General features: G+C 43.1%; 1 non-coding gene across 1 annotated transcript; it reads right to left on the bottom strand.

The window, feature by feature from the left end:
* Positions 1–1,616: 1,616 nt before the first annotated feature.
* On the bottom strand, positions 1,617–1,723 carry LOC126503078 (U6 spliceosomal RNA). Its single transcript, XR_007592148.1, has one exon. It is a non-coding gene; the product is annotated as a U6 spliceosomal RNA (small nuclear RNA).
* Positions 1,724–18,422: the final 16,699 nt, after the last annotated feature.

Genomic DNA, 18,422 nt, shown 5'->3' with positions numbered 1-18,422 from the left:
CACGGCAGTGTCTTAGGGATTGCCACATAGGGTTTAAAGACAATGTCACTGTAACGAAGATGCCTGCCAAGAAATCTTTTCTATTTTCTCTATGGCAGTTTCCTTGCCTAACAGTGGAAGTGACTAATTCCAATAGTGCCTGTAAGACCCTCAACGCCTGAACGTACCTGTTCCTCTGTGCCTCTGAGTTCCACATCTGAGGTCTTAATTAAGACCAAGAAACTCAGGGAGGAAGGCCATCTTTGCTGATCACAGACTTCTTTCCTTCCCATTGTCTCCTGAACAATGCAGTAGTAAGAGCTCTCACAGTGTTTGCATTGCACTAAGCAATCCAGGGACGACTCAAAGTCTACAGGTGGAGGTAGGCGGCTCTGTGCAAACCCTAATCTTATATGAGGGACCTGCATCCTCCAGTACTGGGGATCCTGGCGCCAGTCCCCATGTGACAAACGTACATGCTCTTGGCCTTTGTGTCAACGTTTGTCGACTGGGGCCCTCCACAGTTGATGGGCAGTTGAGTTGTTTACCAGTTTGAAGGTGTCCCCAACAATTCCTTTAGCACCTGTCAATACCTTTCTCTGACACAGTTGCTCAAGACTTTCCTGTGGTGCACTCGAGACAGAGAGATTGACAAGTCCAGAGCAATCGAGCCCCTTTACATTCTCCATGTCTGAGGGTTCTTGATGCTGCACAGCGTCCTAGTGCCCACGTGTGGCCAGGCAGGAATAGCTTTGTGAAGTGTTGATTGAGAAATAGAATCTCACTTTCATTCACTCTCTACTAAGTAATGACGGTGAACACTGAACATTTTGTGCATTTGTGGACTGGTTTTTTGGGAGGTTGGGAGGGGGGACTCTTGATGTTTCTTCTCCTGTGAATTTCTTGTCATTTGCGGAGTCTTTGTTTGGCTATTCGTCCTGTGAACATTTGCCAGAATTCAAGTAGAGCCATGTACATGAAACTCTAAAAAAAAAAAAAACAAAACAAAACAAAAAAACTCCCAAAGAAACAAACTCAGAAAGCTGGAATCTCTCACAGATGCACCTGTCAGTAAGAACATTGACAAGTGACATGGCCAGGGGCGTGCAGAGACCACTACAGCCTGGCAGAGAAAATGCTTCTGCAAGGTCAGATGCCCAGCAGTTGCCTGTCTGGGGGGACTGGCACTACCCGTAAGTGACCCATGCCACTGAGGGTGACTGCTGTATGTGACCTTTTACAAGTCCCCTTTGTCTTCCACTGCTCTGGGAATATGGCCTCCTGAGTTTCCCCTGCATGTGCCTTCTGGCTCAGCTCAGTCTTGGGAGACTACCCATATGTTATTTAGGTTGGCAGCCTTTCTACGCTTGATTTATAGGACTCCTTCCCAATATCCTGCTCGGCAGTGTTCCATAAGGACCTTCCCCTACCTGTCACTACCCACTACACTTTGTCATTGATCATTTTCACTTAGCAGGTTTGGATTTTAATCAAATCAACTTTTCCCCCTGTGCTTTATGCCTTTTAAAATTTTTAAATTAAAAATAGATTCTTTTCATACAATATATTCTGATTACAGTTTTCCCTCCTCCAACTTCTCCCACTTTTTTTTTCATTCTTAAAAAACTTTTCCTTTTAAGAATATGAAATGCTTCGTGAATTTGCATGCCATTCTTGTCCAGGGTCCGTTCTCGTCTTCTCTGTATCCTTCCAGTTTTATTGTATGTGCTGCTGAAGCAAACACTTTTTCTCCTCTGATTTGAATAATCAAAAAGAACTTCTTATCTCGACACTAACAAGAATTTTTCTCCAATGTCTTCAAGTCATTCTCTGCTGGATTTTAGTGACAGCATGCTCACTCCTTGGGCAGTTTTGTGAGGCGAAGCTTTATGTTCTCTGCCGAGGTCAGGAACTGAGAGAGTCAGTGAGTTCCTCCGGGTTCATAGCTGAGAATGACAAAATGGGGAGAGAGATCCACGTCCACAGTAGAGATCTATGTCCACAGTAGAGATCCGTGTCCGCAGCAGAGATCCATGTCCACAGCAGAGATCCACGTCCACAGTAGAGATCTATGTCCGCAGTAGAGATCCGTGTTCACAGTAGAGATTCATATTCACAGTACCTAAGTCCAACATTTCCTCTAGTAGGCTCATATCTAAGCCTTTCCCCCAAAAGGCAACCTTCTCCTGTGTCCACTTGGATGCTTCACGTCATAAAGAAAGCTACCATTTGACCTTCTAGGTCTCAGCTCACCAAATTCCCACAAATTGTACTTGAATTCTCCTGACATGTGAAAATACCCTAGGGAGACATTTTGTGTCCCCCACGTCCCCAGAGCTACCAGACACTGGAACTGAAGGAATCGGGATTTCCCAGGTGTCTTATAGTGGGGAAGGAAAAAGATGGGCCGTGCTGCACGGCAGATAGGGAGCTTGTCTCCCAGAAAGACTCCACGCAGATCTCACATCTTGTCAGAGCAGCTTGCAGGAGAGCGGGGGCTTATACAAGGATGGGTCAGCCATCAGTGGGACCACATCTCGACCAGGACTACTTAGCTGCGCATACTCTCAACCTGTACTTAGACCTAAATCTCATGTCAGGACCCCGGAAGACAGATCGGGGCTCAGCAAACCTCTCTGTGGTCACCTGGATAAATTTCCTCTCTCTACTTTTGACTAATTGGTCTTTTTAACTGGCCAATTGTAGGAAGGCAGCTAAGCCTAACCTATCAGGGATCCAGGGGTTGCCCTAACAATAACTATCCCTAGGAAAATGACACATTTGGGGTGTCACCCACCCACAACAAGTTGACCGCAGGCAGGGAGACAAGGTCGAATGCTTGGAACAGCAGCTGCGGTTACTTTATTGCAAAGGCCACCTACCCCTAGTCACCATTAGCTGCCTTTTGTCTTTATTTAGTGAGCAGAAATGAATGCCTGGACTCCCCCAGAGTTTCCCCAGTTGGTGCACCTTGGAGTTCTGAGCCGTCTAGGTTCTGTTGGATAGTTTGGGCTACTCCATCATCTACAGCAGGCCTTGTCAGTTTGTGGGAAATTTTAGAATTTAGATTTCTGCTGGCTATCAAAGCATCTGAGTATGACAAGGAAGGCTGAAATGTGTCTTTGGGACTTTTCTGAGCGCTGGGTTCTGTTGAGCCGTTTGGGATGCAGAGACACAGAGGTGTTCAGAGAACTCGACTGCGATTTGTGTAGCCATGGAGAACAGTACGTGCTCATTTTCTTACTGTCTCCTAGGGAGACTTCCAAGTGACCAGGCTTCTGTAGCCTCATGGTGATTTATCTAAAAGTACACTTTGCATTAAATATAATTACTTCTTGTGTCATTTTGTGTCTAAAGCAGCATGGGGACAAAGTTAATCTGTCCTTGCGGGGGAAAATTCTCCTTAGATTTGCAAGATGAGATAGCTCTTGAAAATCCTGCAATGGGATTTTTTTTCAGGGATGTTATCAATATGCAAGTGAGGAGTGTAGGATTGGTGTCGAGGCTGTTATACACAAGGCATGGTGGCTGTGTGTGTGCAGTCCAAGGCCTTTATGTCGTATATTTTTTTCTTGATGGGAATTCGAAAGATGCAATCCCTATAAACCTCCAGGACCCGGGCATGTTGAAACTATGTACTGTGGGACACGTTGAAACTGTGTACTGTAGTAAAACAGCAAGGTTGTTACATCTTACCCAAAAGATGGATAGTTAATGTCTTTCACTTAAAGGGTGATTAAATTGTTAAAATGTTCAGAGAATATCTAAAATGATTTGTGGCAGGTAGATTTAAAACATCTCATTTGATCTAGGTATTCTTGTGTGGTTTCTAGGCTCTGCTCCCTATAAAATACGAATGTATTTGTTGACATTAAGAAGAGCTAATTTCATTATTAGATAGTAAAGTTGTGATAAGATTAATTCTAATGCTAAGATAGTGTGTCGCTAGGAGACAATACATTTTCTTATAAATAATGCTACAAGATTGGATAATTTAATATCTGAGTTGGTATATGTATACCTTGTATAGTTATCCAGATTATGTTTTATTAAGCTGTCTATGTTTTTGACTGATTTTTTGCTACTCAGAAAACCATCTCTTAGCAAAGTCCTGGTTTACTTCCATACCTTTTTGTGTTTAGGTCTTTCGAATGACCACTTTAATAATCAGTTGTTTTAATGTGGTTTTCCTGTAGGTATGTGTGTATGACTGCATATATATGGCCAGCAATTATGCACAGATGTATATCCAAACTTTAAGCACATGTAAAAGTGTTAGCTCAGATGTCAAGAGCACTGGCTGCTCTTCCAGAGGACCCAGATTCAGTTCCTAGCACCCATATGGTACCCCACATCCGTCTGTAACTACAGTTCCAGGGGATCAGATGCCCTCTTCTGGCCTCTTCAGGGCCTATATACATGCGGTATGTATATGTACAAGTAGACAAAACACTCATACAAATTTTTTAAGCTTACAATTAAAATGTGTATTCTTAATACATGTAAAGTGACCAATAAACACTCCTGTTTATACAGTATACATTAAATCTGGATTTTAAATGTTCAAAATGGCTAGTGAGATTTTCTGCCATTTCTTGTCATTGCCATCCAGATAAAACAAACAAACAATAAAACCCAACATTTAGATAGTTCTGCTCGTTAAGACCTGACTGGAAGGTCTCAGATGTGGGGCTCAAGAGTAAACTGAGGCAGATTATTGGGGGTAAGAAGTCTAATAGAAGAGTTATTAATCCTACGGACAGAGAGACAGACAACAGCAGGGCAAGGACTCTGCGGAGAGTTCAGGCCTCAGTGTCAGAAATAGACAGTCTGGTGGGACCTCCATGAGGCCCATGGGGAGGGGGTCCTTCTTATAGACCCAGGAGGAAGAGGGGACATTTCATTCACAGTGGGAGCCTGCAACCAGGGTCTCTGACCCCTAGGCAGAAGGCAGGAGGTTGGGGAGAGGGGATGACAAATGGCCATTCAATCCTGGCACCTGTAGTCTATCAGCTAGAGCTTCACAGTGTCTCAGCAGGAGGCCTGTGGGTTTCTGCGAGGGAGGAGGCTGCTGCAGGTACAGCGGCCTCAGCAGTAATCTGCTCTATTTTCGCATCCCACCTGGGCGCTGATTGCCATGACTGAATTAATTCTTTGCTATTGAATGTGCGGTGTGCCCTTGAACATCAGAAAGTGAGACTGCCATTGTACTGTTTCCCCCAAATTGAAAAGAGTCTTAAGATTCAATTTATGTCAGTGCTGTGTTCCTCAACATTACTGTGTATAAAGAACTCCTGTGTGGTTCTGCGGAGTGATGTTAGCTGTTGCCAGCTCTTTTGTGTGTAAATACAGTCATGTCCTTCATGGAGTGCATAAGCCTTCAAAGTTCGGGGGAGTGCTTTACCAAGCTGATTTCCTCCCAGCTGAAACAGTCAGTGTGCTAGGCCCCGCCCCCAGAGGTGTTCCTGTCCTCAGCCAGACTCTTCCTAACCTTACACACACCCAGCTGTGCCTCCTTATGGTTAAAAAGTGCTGGACTTTTCCTCACGCAAGTGTTGTGAGGCCCTGCTGGTCAGATTTGGAGACTATCATGGCCTGGCAGCTTTCTCCAAGTAACATGAGGACTTCCTCCCCAGTGATGCTTCCTGCTCTCTACCTGCCCTTGTTTGGAGGATGTCTGTAGGCCTGGACACCTGACTTAGCTCAAGGATGACCCTGCAAACATTCTTCCCCTGTGGGCTACATGGTAATTAAATAGTGTGTTCTAGCTATTTTTATAGGGCTGTGCTGCCCCTGATCCAGCTTTATGTTAGGAGTGTGTCACTTGATGTGAATTAGGGTTTGACCCCAGGCTTTCCAATCTTACACGTTTCTTATTCTCTGGAGTAAAGTTGAGTCGTCTCACTGAAGAGCTATCTCAGTCATATCCACAGTTGTCTTAACCCTATTCCTACTTCTGTTGCCTCCCCGCTGGTGGACCAGCAGCCAAAGATCCTGAGAAAGGAGAACCATCTCCAGGGAGAGCATCTGTGAACAAGTCTCCAGGGAGAGCATCTGTAAACGAGTCTCCAGGGAGAGCATCTGTAAACGAGTCTGCAAGTTTCAAACTCGTTTTCATTCACTGTTTGCTCTGTTGGTTGTGCTTTTGTAAAACTTCAGATCGGTTGCCAGTTAACATTCTGCAGAAACACAACTCCGAAGAAAAGATTCTAGGACATCACCCACAGGATGGAAGTCATTAAATTTAAGAAAAAATTCAGGTGGGCTTGGCCTAAAAGCCCACTCCTCTGGTGCCTCTTGGTTGCTCAAAGTTGACCACAGAGGGTTTTCATTGGCAGTTAACTCCTGATATCACTTGCTTATCGCTCTGCCTTCCCAAACTAGGAACATCAAATCTCAGCAGCAAAGAACAGGTACAGTCAAGCCACAGGATGGCTAATCAGTGGAATGTGGTGGTTTGAACAGAAATGGCCACATAGACTCAGAGATTCAAATGCTTGTTCTGCAGGGAATGGCCTATATGGAGGTGTGACGTTGTTGTCTGCCTGCATGCTGCCATGCTTTCCTCCATGATGATAATCGACTCAGTCTCTGAACTTAGTCAACCCCAATGAATGTTTTCCTTTATAAGAGTTTCTGTATAGCCAGGCAGGGGTGGTGGTGCACAGCTTTCTTTCATCCCAGCGCATAGGAAGCAGACACAGGCGGAGTCCTATGAGTTCAAGTGAGTTCCAAGACAGTCGGGACAGCACAGAGAAATCCTGTCTTGAAAAAAGTAAGAGTTTCTATGGTCATGGTGTCCCTCTTCACAGCAGTAGAGCACTATGACAGGTATCTTTAGAGAATATTGGAGAGAGAGAGAGAGAGAGAGAGAGAGAGAGAGAGAGAGAGAGAGAGAGAGAGAGGGGACTGGCAGAATTTCAACAAGTCACTTTGAGAGGTAAGATAACTTGACGACAAAGGCCATCTATGATAGCAGGAGTGCAGTTTTTCATTTGACACGCATTCTTTGAGTTCCTACTATGTGCCAACCCCCATACCGTGTGCCCATCCCCATGCCAGAGTCTTCTTTTCAGGAGCTTCCTCTGAAGAAGTGGAGAGACATAAACATGTGGAAACACACAGACAAGCAAGACCTTTCCAGAACTTCAAGGAAGGCTGCCAGGGAGAAGAATTCCATGTCTGAAAACAGCCAGGGACTGAGTGCAGAGCCCACCCATGGAACCCGCAGGAACATCAGACTAAATACCCCATGACGGAAGCCAGCTCAGGACCTTGAACACTGAAGAGAAGCCCCATGTGTCTGCAGCAAGAGATGAGAGGAAGTGAGGATGAGGAGGTCAAGGTGGGACCTTGTGAGTCATGGAGGAGGACCAAGTCAGATCCCAAGTGCAGGGAGGCAGTGGCTTGAAAGTTAGATAGAGTTGAGACACCATGCCCCTTATTCTCCAAAGGGAGTAGCTCTCTCTGGCTCCAGTGGGGTGTAACAGGTCCAGGCTACTGTGCAATGGGGTGGAGAGAGTGGGTGTGTGGATAGAGTGAGCTTGGAAGCTCCCAGGGTGCTTTGTTCTGGAAACACCATTCTGTTTTCACTGACCCCCCCCCCCCCCCTGATGAACATGCTCATGTTTCATCTTGGCTGTTATGAAGAAGTCCAGTTTGAACCTTTGGGTTCCGGTTCTTGTGTGAATAGATGCTTCAGTTCTCTGGGGTGCCATTCAAAGAATGAATCTCTGGCCAATGTGGCAACTCTATAATTAACTTTTTGAGAAACTTCCAGGCCATTTTCTGTGTCAGCTGCTCTATTTCCATTTCCACTGGCATCCTGAGAGTTCCAAGTGTCTGTGTTCCTGCCAATGCCCTTTGTTACTCGGTGTCTTTGTTCTGACCATGCTGGGATGCTAAGTAGTATCTCTTTGTGATTTTTTTATTTTCATTTCTCTACTGACTAATAATGTTGAACACTTTTGCCCCCTCTACTGGTTGACCATTTGTCCATCATGTTTAGAGAAATGCCTGTTAAGCCCCCCCCCCCCCCCCCGCTTTTTGGTTATTTTTTGGTTTTTCAAGACAGGGTATCTCTAGCTGGCCTCAAATTCAGAGATTTGCCAGCCTCTGCCTTCCCAGTGCTCGGACTAAAGGTGTGCCTTGCTACACTTGGCTCTAAGCTTTCCTTCCATTTCTTTTCACAAGTTAGAAACCTACCTGGGCGGGATAGTTCCCTGAAGTCACCACTCCCTTTATTCCATTTCTTTATCCATATATCTCCTTGAACACAGGATTCAGCTCTGCTCCACTTCCTGGTGCTCCTTTTCTCCTCAAAAATTTATTTTGTATTTACCCTGCTCAGCTTGCTCCTTTTCATTATAAATCTTCACTAGAGTTACCACTAAAAATCACACAACAGAGTGTATACTAGGCTGTTTTGAGATTTCTTCTGCCAACAGAATTAATCTAAAATTCTTCACTTTGGCCTCAGGCAGACTCTTTGGACAATGGCAAAAGGCAGTCACTTTCTTCACCAAAATATCACAAGAATGATTCCTAGGAAACATGCTCCAATTCTTTCCCTCTGAAACCTCTTGAGTGAATCCCTGACAGTTCAAATAATTCTTAGCACCTCTCTCCTCCTTGCTCCTACTAGTATGGTCCATTAAGCAGCTCTTAAAACACTCAACTACTTTCCTAAACCAAACTCCCAGAGTCCATATTACTAAAAACAAAATCATGGTCAGGCCTGCCACAACAATACTCCAGTTCCTGGTACCAACTTTTCTCTTCATTAGGGTTTTCTATTGCTGTGAAGAGACACCATGACCACAGCAATGCTTATAAAGAAAATATTTAGTTGGGGTGGCTACTTAGAGTTTCAGAGGCTCAGCCCATTATCGTCATGATGGGAGCATGGTGGCGTGCAGGCAGACCTGGTGCTCGAGCTGAGAGTGCTACATTTGCAGGCAACAAGAAGTCAACTGACTTCACTGGGTGGTATGCAGAGCATAGGAAACCTCAAAACCAGCCCCCACAGTGACACACTTCCTTCAACAAGGCCACACCTCCTAATAGTGCCACTCTCTGTGAGATTATGGGAGCCAATTGCATTCAAAACACCACATCCACTTTCCAAAATTCCCATATTGTTTTTTTTTGGGGGGGGGTGGGCATTTCCTTTGGTTGAATGACGTTCAGGTAAACTATGGATCAGTCTTTTTTCTGGTGCTGCCTTTCATATGTTAATCTCTAGAATTTCTTCCTTCACTGTTTTCTATTCTCCTGCTTAATTGCCCAATGAGCCATCTCCACAGCCCAAATTTTATTTTCTATAAGCACTGATGATAGAATTCAGAACTTGGTATATGCTTATCTCCAGTCCTTGGGCTTTTGAGACAGGGTCTTACTATGTACCTCATGCTGGCTTCGATCTCTTGATCCTTCTGCCTTTCCTTCTTGAGTGCTGGGATAACAGGCATGGAACATCAGTTCATTGTAAGCTTTAAGTTTCGTTATTGGTACTGGCACCTTTGACGTCATATGTCAAAAAATAGTGTCTAATCTAAGCTCACAGATTTACCCCCCATTTTGAAAAGAATGTTATAGTTTTAACACTAATGACAGCTGTAGAAATGACCCATTAAGGGAGATTAGTTCTTCTGATCAAGAAGGTGAAATATCCAGGCTGGGTGGAGATCTATCATTCCAAGATAGGCACAAAGTCACAGATAGTGGGCTGGTCAATCACCTGATCATGGTAGGACCTCAGGAAGGTGGGACCACTGCTAGGAAGATGGGATCACCTTGCAAAAGAGATAAGTGGACTAATTATTCCTTGAATGAGATACTCTACTTTGACTGCCCAGAATTTCCACCCCTCTACTACAGTCCTTGCAAGACACCATGAGGTTCAGCTGGGTAACTTTCTGAATCTGGCCTCAGAAAGGTACCGTTTTCCATCCCACCCTCCCCATCTCTTTCCAATGCAGGCCAGAACCTAAGATACTTCGGGCTTTCTTAATTTTTCTCGAAGGCTCCCACAACCCCACCACATCACTGCCATCCATGCCAGCTTAACTCAAGCATGTGCTCTTTTCTTCCCGTTTCCTTTATTCTCCCCTGGGCAGCTGCTGAGAGTTGCTCTTGGCCCCACTCTGGAGTCTCTTTATAAACCTCTGACAAGAAGGTCTTCTTTGGCTAAAGTTTGGCTTTCATTGACTTTCAAACTTTTCTTCCCTTTGAAATCTTTTTTAAAATATTTATTTATTTATTATGTATACAATATTTTGTCTGTGTGTATGCCTGAAGGCCTGAAGAGGGCACCAGACCCCATTACAGATGGTTGTGAGCCACCATGTGGTTGCTGGGAATTGAACTCAGGACCTTTGGAAGAGCTGTTGTTACTAATTATCACTGTATAATTTGAATAAAAGAGTCAACCCCAAATCTTGGTGTGTCGCTAATAAAAGTTAACAGTTGAAATCATTCTAAGGAGACAGAAATCTGAGTTTACCACAGTACTTCCTAGACCTAAAATTTGTTGTATCTTAACAATCTTAGTTGTTATCAACAACAATACAGCAATATAGCAATTCAATAGGTCAGTCCTAGTTAACAGTCTTTCCTTTTTTTGAAGTAAGACATTCTATGGTTTTGGGCTCCAGAAGTTTGTCTTTAAAATACAGCTCCCAGCTGGTTGTGGTGGCAAAGGCTGGCAGGATTCTCTGAAAATACAGCGGCCACACCACCCAGCCCCGATAAAGTTCATTTAGAAGACTTAAGATGGGTATCTGTCAATCTGAAAGCTTGATTCCCCATCCAAACTGTACCGAAAAATGAGAAAATCCTCTCATGAGTGTAGTGAACACTTGTATCTTTTAAACATGAAGACCTGGTTCAAGTACAATAGAGCCGGGTAAGCAAACAGCCATGACAAAAATGTGGCTTCCACCATGCGTGACAATGTAGAAACCTGAGTCAGTAAGGGAACGCGAAGCTACATGACATCTCCAGGTCCCAGAACTGGTGGCAAGTTTCTGGTGTGTATAAGTCACTCAGTTCAGGTGTCCTGTTATAGTTGCTTGATCTGACAAAGACAACCAGAAAAGAGGCCCTGCCCACTGCCCCAGTGAAAACTGTGTACCTGGGGAGTGGTAGCCCCCCACATCACCCCAGTCAGGCTAGCATGTCTGTGGGGGCTCAAGCCTTGCCTGTCATTTCAGTGAAGACTGCGTGCCCAGGATGCTTCAGTCCTGCTCACCACCCGGAAGACTTCAGACTCATGAGGCTTCAGCCCTGTCTGTCACTTCTGGGAAGGTCAGGGTGTCTGTCCAGCCCTACATGATGTCCTATGAGGTCAGCATGCTACCCATGTGAAGGAAGAGCATCAGCCCACGTGGAATCTGCATGAGGTAGTGCCTCCCACCCATGTCTGTAATGATAGCTCAGCCTGCCTCACTCTGCCTCTGTTGGGTCAGGGGCACTCTGTGTAACAACGCTATTTTGGCCAATGCATGGCACGTCGGTGACCCAGGAGAGTGGGAAAGCAGAGCTGGTGAAAATGAAACTCAGAAGGACCTGGATTAGAGTCTGGTGCCCCAACCACCGTGATAACACAGGGGAACAACACCACGATGCTACAACAACCTGTTCCTCTTGAATAAGGCAAACCCTTGCTTTGGAAGAAAAGAGTTAAAATAAATAAATATTGAAGAAATAAATGAACTCAACCGTTAACTTCTCTATGCATGCACAAGTCCTGGTGTAAAAATATAAGTGATGTGAGAAACCAGGGCAACTAAAGTTTCCCCAAACTCAATAATCTTACAGTAATGACCTCCAAGGAGAGTTAATTAGATAAGAGCTCTGAGAATTAAAAGAACGCCAAAAGAATGATTATTAATATGTTTTGCTAAAACCACCCGACAAGAGTAAAGACCACTGACCCAATTTTCGGTGCAAGCTTTATTGAGCGGGCTCCTGTACAGGGCTGTCTCCCTCAAGCGGGATTTGAGAGAGTCGTGATGGGAAGCTTCTTAGGCTTCTTTTATAGGAAAATAGTACAGGCGGGGTATTTCCGAGGGCGTTTGGTCTTTTGAAAGACTGCTGTAGTCGCTGAGGCCTGCAGGAGGGTGGCCATCCTGAGACTACCGAATACAATCTTTTTAAAATATAGGTTACCAGCCTTTTCCAAAGGCCCAGGGTTTAGGTCAGGACTCACTCGGCATGAACATAATGATGCGGGGGCTGGGTGAGGTCAGGAGGCGCTTCAGTGGGAGCCCTCACAAGAGACCCTTTAAGCTTTTAAAAGCCCGTTCATGCTCCTCAGTCATTCCAAGGGGGTGTTACCTCCCACTGTGGTTGAGTATAGAGGCCTGGCAATTTCATCAAACCCAGGAATCCAGAGATGGCAATACCCAGTGGCCCCCAAGAATTCTCTTACTTGCTTCTTTGTGATCAGGGTGAGGTCTCATTATGGCTTCTGCAGGCTTTTGACAACAGTCTTTTCCTTTCTTTCTTTCTTTCTTTCTTTCTTTCTTTCTTTCTTTCTTTTTTAAAATTGGAATAAGGTAACTGTTGGGTACTTACTGTGGAAACTAAGAGCCCAATCAAAGATGGTAGGGGAATTCTTGGATTCTCTTATCCTGAGGTAACCGGGTCCAGGCTACTTAGTTGTCCTGATATTCCCAGTTCAGGATTAGCCCATGCAATGCAAAGATGGTTGACTTACTATTTTTACAGAGGAACGGAGAAAAGCACATCTTTTAAATTCAGCGCAGTGTGGACCATGTGCTCAGGTGGCAGCATGCTCAGCAGAGTCTAGGAAGTGGCAACAGCTGGGCGAATATCTCTGCCCACTTGTTCACCTCCCTTAAGTCCTCTCCCATCTGTAGTCTTGGGTTCCCTGTTTCTGAACTGGTAATAAGGGAGTGTTCCAGGATGGCTGGCATGGAGTGAGCATGCCTGCTGGAGGAGGCATCTGGTGGGGATACTGATCCCTCTCTGGTCTCTGAGATAATTCGGTATTGTTTAACCCAGATGGACATGGCGCTGAGGTCACACCTACTCCAACAAAGCCATACTTCCTAGTAGTGCCATGCCCCATGGGGGTCATTTTCTTTCAAACCACCACACTACCCAATCTGGTCTGGGTGACCAGGATTACCAAGGGAGGTGTTGACTACTGCCCATGCCACCTGGGGGTGAGAAGTGACCTCCAGGAGCCATTTGACCCCAAAATATAGGCCAGTCAAGCTCACAAAAGGATCAGAACCAATCTTTGGTGATAGGGCAATCATAATCCTGTTAATGATAGGAGAGTAAAGTTGGTCAAAGTTCCTTAAAACACACCTTAGAGGGGTACCTGGCTTGCTAGTTCATTATCCGTTCTGCCTGTCCATTCAGGCTCCCCAAATTCAGACCACTGAAGGCTTACAAAACAGAAACAAAAGAGACAAAGGTCCTTGGGGTTCCTGCAGAGCTTCTGAAGTGTTAGCACCTGGGCCTTCTCTGCCTTTTGGGACTGCTACCTTTGTGTCTGCTACCTTCTGTCTGAAGGATGTAAATCTTATCTGAGTGCTTCCTAAAAGGTTCAAAGCCTATGAAAAACTTGGTTGCAGAACTTGGAAAACCAAGAGGTTTCGTGCGTGAGAATTGCTTTGGCATTTGTCTCCTTTGTGGAGGGAGCTTCAGATAAGAGGTTTTGGTAAGCAGAAATTGACTTGCTAAGGTGTAAACTGTATAACAATAAGAAAGCCTTTTGCAAAACTACAGTCAGTCAGTTCTCCAGACGCCGAGTCTCCTGCAGCTGCAAAGGCTAAAATCATCCTAGAGAGACCCTGCTTCTCCCACGGACCACGTGGACTGAGCATCTGATACAACATTTTGGCACTAACATCATGGGGCTCGGGGGGGGGGGGGGGGGGGGGGGGGAGGGAGGTCTGGACACTCTTGAGGACTGGAGGTGAAAAAGTGCACCCTCAGGGTAGGAGGACTTCTGGACTAGAGGGGTCATGGGGAATTTAAACTCCCATCTCAGGAGCAACAAAATATACAATTACTAAAATGCTTGTTTTAAAAAAATACTAACTGCACAATTATTGGAAATATTGGAAATTATGGAAATATTAAAGATATAAATAGAGACAAAAATAAATCAAATAAAAAACCCTTCTCAGTAAAGAAGAGGGAAGGAAAGGAAATTTAAAAAGAAAATACCTTGATGGAAAAAAGAGAAATGTTTTATCAAGAAAAAATAATTCCCCAATAGAAAAAAGGAAAATGTTTAATCAAGTCTAAAAATGAAAGGGTCCCATAAACATAAAATAAAGTGAAGAAACAATCCTTTTCCCAGTAGAAACAGAGGAGGGAAAAAGGCTCTTTCCGATAAGAGAAGGAAATTAAGAATAGCTGAAACTCAGAGCTCTCTGACTGCAGGCTGCCTGTCATCTCTGTCAGTCAAGAGTCGGCCAGCACAGAGCTGGGCATCTGGATAACAAAAAATGGTGGATGGGGCTTCACTGCTGCAGCCTGAGCTAGCAGGGCCAGCCCAGAGCTTAGGATTTTCTTGTTGTTTGTTTGCTTATTTTGGTTTAAATTTTTTTTGTTTTGTTTTTCCCTCAGAGAAGGGAATAACTCAATATTAATGGCCCCTTCATGGGAGAAAAAAAATTATACCAAGCCCAACTTCTAGTAAAATTGCATTTAGGGCATAAAGTACCAAGCTAATGCTGTTTGGATTTCCAGAGGTTCTGGTCATTCATTGTATGAAGGATGTTCTCATCTCTTGATTGTCTAATTAATGTTTAAATGAATGCTTAATTTTCATAGTAAATGAACTAAAGGGACAACATTCATGATTTTAAATTATATTATTGGGTATACTCTTGTCTGCTTATCATTACTGAGAATTTGACTCCACTCTTTGTTGCTTCCTGAAAACTCTTGGCTAAATTCTATAAAAATGTAATATCTGAAGTAGATTGGGCTGTTAGCTTATTAGATAATGTGACTACTAAGGCAAAAGCTCATAAAAATAATCTCTTACTATTTGTCCACTAAATAAAGTACAGGTAAATTGTTTGTTCCCACATTGTTAATAATTGGCAAGCTGTATTAACATATTACTTGGGATCTATATAGAAAAGATCCTCTTTTTTTAATTTTATAAAAATACTCCATGAATATTGCCTAAAGCCTCCTCTTATAATCCTATAGAAATTGCCTTCAGTGCTTTTATAGATGGTGTATGTAAAAAGAACCATACAGACAAGAACTGGTGATAAAATCGCTCAATTATTATTGCACCCATATTTCAAAGATAAAACAGCTCCAATATGTAGGACAGGAATTTTTAAAAAGACTAAAAGAGAAATTAATCTGTAGTAGGAGTTCGCTTGTTTGCCTGGCTGCCCAGACTCCTGAAATAACCACACAGAAACTGTATTAATTAAATCACTGCTTGGCCCATTAGCTCTAGCTTCTCATTGGCTAACTCTTACATCTAATTTAACCCATTTCTATTAATCTGTGTATGGTCACAGGGCTGTGGCTTACCAGGTAAAATTCCAGTGGCTATCTCCAGTGGGGCTACATGGCTTCTCCTTGATTCTGCCTTCTTTCTTCCAGCATTCAGTTTAGTTTTTCCTGCTTAGCTCTATTCTGCTAAGCCACTGGCCTAAACAGCTTCTTTATTCATTAATCAATTAAAGCAACACATATACAGAAGGACTTCCCACACCATTTCCCCTTTTCTGTTTAAATAAAAAGGAAGGTTTTAACTTGAGCATAGTCAAATTACATATAACAAAACAGGTATCAAGCAAGAATTATGGTTACAATATTTATATCTACTTTATCTTTTATTATAACTAAGAAAAACTGTAAATTATAACTATAAAATCTTCAACTCCATTAAAGACTCCAGAAGAATATAATATTACCTAAGTAAACAGGAAGTGCATTGTAAGCAACTTCTAAAACTCTAGGATTGACAGAAACATCTTACTGCCTGGACAGTCACCCAAAGTTCTCCTGTACCATTGGCACATCCATCTTCAGCTTACAGGCCCATAATATCCAGCAGACTTTTTCATGAAGCAGGAAATTTCAAAGACAGTTCCACTTATATTGGCAGTTTGTCAGTCACTTTCTTCTGTGTCCTGCAGAATGTCTAGCAGACTCTTTCATGAAGCAGGAACCCTGAAGGACTGTCTCACCTTTAAGCAAGTTCAGCAGTCATTTCTCTGTGGATCCTGCATATCCAGTTCATACAGCATAGCATCAAGCAGTCCAGGCAAGAGCAGTTTCTTGCCCAAATTGCTAGAAAACTCCATAAGGAGACTCTTTGATGCCCATCTTCCTCTTGAAGTAATTGGTGCTGCCAGGAGCAGATGTGTCTCATTGTCATGAAAAGTCCTATGTTCTTAAACATTTTAAATACCATATTCTGTAGTCTTTGAAAGGTTTGAAGAATGTCTATACATCTGAAATACATCTCTGTACATCTAGAAACCCTAACTAACATGACTACAAACTTGACTATTATAGATGATTATCTATTAACCTATATTTCTTAATTATACATTACATTTTAAATGAGTCGTACAAACACCATACCTTAATCCAGAGCAGAAATATATATATAACAAAACTGACCTTAAATTTGTATCAATAAACCAAGATCCATACCAATGCAACTCTCTATAGCATATACATTGTTTAAATGTAAACAAACATTCAAGAATAATATTTGGGAATATGGCATAGTTCTCTCCAAATTGCTTCCTGCTTTTTGTTGGGTGAAGTATTTTTGGGTGTTCACAGAGACCTTTTAGGGGGTTTTGATCCATAAAACCACATTAGTCTGGAAGGATTTCACAGGTTCTCATCATCTGTGGAAACAAAAGAGGAACTTATTTTTCAAAGCAACATATCCTTGGCCTCTAACCCTGAAGCCAAGAAACCTTTAAGACATATATGTTGGTTTAGATTAGCAGTCCCCAGAATCAAATGTCTCTGTGCAGTCAAAAAATTCAAAGAAAACACAATAATGTACATAATTCAGACTCTCTGTGTATAGTCCATCTTTGCGTGGCTTATTTTTCTCTATTCCTATTACTGCTGGTTCTACTGGTACTTCATAAAGAAATTCAAACTGCTGAGCTCATTAGAGACTGGCACACACATTCCATAGAACTTTGTACTCAGCAAAATAAAATAGTAAGACAGTTAATGAAATAGCTGATTTGAGACAAGCTGCTGTATTACTGGGAGATAAGTTGGAAATATTAAAGAGACAGATAAAATTAGGATGTGATTGGTCTGTTCCATCTATTGTACTATGCCTCTAAAGTTCAATAATAACAAGTTTGACTTGGAAAAGGTTAAGGTGCATTCAATGGGTCACCCCAATTCTTCTCAAATGATTTATAAGTCACAGCAAGAAATTATGGAAACTTTTACAAAAAGTTACCTGATAGGACAGGAATGGATGTTATGGACAGTCTGTGATAGGTTAGTCTCTCTCAGCCCTGTGAACCGCTTCACCAGATTTAGCAGATTTGTTTTAGCAGGTGTTATCCTTATTCGAACACTAGTAACCTTATTTGCTTTAAAATATATTTTGGTTTACTTACATACGATTGTGTAATAAAATGATAGAAAAAGGCTACATTTACTGTAAGACTACACAATTTTCAACATAATTAATTGTAGCATAAACAGAAGGGGACGATGGATTGGGAGTTCCCGCAGAGCTTCACAGCTGGTTTGGTTCTGAAGTGTTAGCACCTGGGCCTTGATCTGCCTTTTGTGACTGCTACCTTCTGTTTGAAGGATGTAAATCTCATGTGAGTGCTTCCTAAAAGGTTCAAAGCTTATGCAAACCTTGGCTGCAGAAGAACTTGGAGAATTCTCTGTGGGTGAGAATTGCCTTGGCATTTGTCTCCTTTGTGGAGGTATAACAATAAAAAAGCCTTTTGCAAAGCTACAGTTAGTCAGTTCACCAGAAGCTTGAGTCTCCTGCAGCTGCAAAGGCTAAAGTCATCCTGGAGAGACCCTGCTTCTCCCATAGGTCACACGGACAGAACATCTGACACAGCAGACAAACAAAACCTAGAACAAGACACCAGGGATCAAGACTCAATCACCAAAAAAATCCTGGGCAGGCAATGTAATGCCAGCAGTGCCCTTGCCTGGCACTTCACTGCTCCCAAATAGGATCCCGCCAGAACTAGATGCCACAGAAGGAGACACCTTATTGTGACCTCCTCAGACAGGGCCTCCAGATGTTAATACCACCAAATGAGAATAAAGACCACCACCCCGATTTTTGGTGAGTTGAGGAGGCTTTACTTCTGTACAAGGCTGTCTCCCTTAAGCAGGATTTGAGAGAACAGTGATGGGAAAACTTGTTAGGCCTCTTTTGTAGGAAAAAAGTGCAGGCTGGGGAT

The sequence above is a fragment of the Alexandromys fortis genome, unplaced genomic scaffold, assembly GCF_014885135.2.
Source record: "Alexandromys fortis isolate MF-2015 unplaced genomic scaffold, M_Fortis_MF-2015_v1.1 scaffold_1, whole genome shotgun sequence".
Classification (NCBI taxonomy): Eukaryota; Metazoa; Chordata; class Mammalia; order Rodentia; family Cricetidae; genus Alexandromys; species Alexandromys fortis.
This window is presented reverse-complemented; position numbering and strand designations above follow the sequence as displayed.